Below are 1,625 nucleotides of genomic sequence, written 5' to 3'. Positions count from 1 at the left end.
TAGATTTCACTCTCCCATCATTTAAGTGATCACTTTTAGAAGTTAAAGGATTGATTTGATCTTTGATGAATTGAAATATCCAGAACTGAAATGATTGTCACTTCATTGTGATGCAAACCTTGACATGCAGTTAAGATGTTCCAAGCTGATTTTGGGATATGTTACTGAACTTCTGAGGTGCCAAAGGTGGTCTGAATTCCAGAAAAGAAAATTGTTCAACATTTTGTGATTGTAATGCTCTCTTCCAGTGTCTGAAGCTGGGAGGGAATATAATGTCATCCATTTCATATAGAATCACAGAACTGTTGAGGTTGAAAGAGACCTTTGAGATCACCAAGTCTGACCACTTGCCTAAGAGCTCACAATCTCACCATTACTGCTAAGCCACTACTGCTAACCCATGTCCCTCAGCACTACCTCCATATGTTTTTTAAAATATCTCCAGGGATGGTGACTCCATTGCATCCCTGGGCAGCCTGTTCCAGTGCCTGAGAACCCTTTCTGGGAAGAAATTTTTCCTAATGTTCAACCTGAATTTCCCTTGGCACAAGGTGAGGCCATTTCCTCTTGTCTTATCACTTGGAAGAAGAGACCAAACCCTGCCTGGCTCCAACTTCCTATAATGGAGATGTATAGACTGAGAAGGTCTCCCCTCAGCCTCCTTTTCTCCATGCAAAAAACCCCAGGTCCCTCAGCTGAAATCTCTATGGTGTCTCTTAGATCTCAACAGGGACTTAATAGTCATAAAAACATTTTCCTACCAAGTGGTTTATGCAATATGAAAATGTTGATTATTAAAAGAACATATAATTAACTTCAAATGAATCTTTAAATTACAGTCAACTGCAATTAGCCTTAACAGAATTAATCAGCTATGGTTACTTAACATTTATATAATTCTAGATGTTCCTGCATTAAAATAAACAGTGTATTGGTGAAGTTGTAGCTTTTTTTTAAGTTACATTAGAGTTTATAGATCTGCTGTGATGATAGATGATTTAGCAACATGACATTTTTGGTACAGAATATATTTATGCAGACTGAATGTAATATCAGGTCAACATTGAAATATCTCTCTCTTACCAGGACAATGCCTGCCTCCACAAAGTTCTTGGGTAAGCAGCTGCTGCTAACCAAGCTGCATGCAAAGTAACCACTTAACAGCACTGTTGGCATGAAAGGGTAGTGTTAGAGACCTTCAAATTGGAAAATCCTGCTTTGTGTGGAAAAGCTTTCTCTGTCTTCAGTTTCCCCGGGGAGGTGGTGGAGTCACCATCACTGGAGGTGTTTAAGAAGAGACTTGATGGGGTGCTTGGTGCCATGGCTTGGTTGATTAGATAGTGTTGGGTGATAGGTTGGACTCGATGATCTCAAAGGCCAACCTGGCTAATCCTATTCTATTCTATTCCTGCGAAGCTAATGTGTTTACTGTGCATCTCAGAGAATGATTTAAAAAAGCTTTTTGAGGGCTACATTTTGGAATGGTTTTTGCACAGTGACACTTTGAAAGTTTTTAGTTTAGTGCAGAAGCACTGTTATCATTCAGGAAAACTAGTTTAGTGTATGGGTTTCTAGTAGAAGATTCTACCCTGGCCACTTAATTCATGGAGTATTGAGAGCACCTT

The sequence above is a fragment of the Dryobates pubescens genome, chromosome 5, assembly GCF_014839835.1.
Source record: "Dryobates pubescens isolate bDryPub1 chromosome 5, bDryPub1.pri, whole genome shotgun sequence".
In the NCBI taxonomy this organism is placed as follows: Eukaryota; Metazoa; Chordata; class Aves; order Piciformes; family Picidae; genus Dryobates; species Dryobates pubescens.
This window is presented reverse-complemented; position numbering follows the sequence as displayed.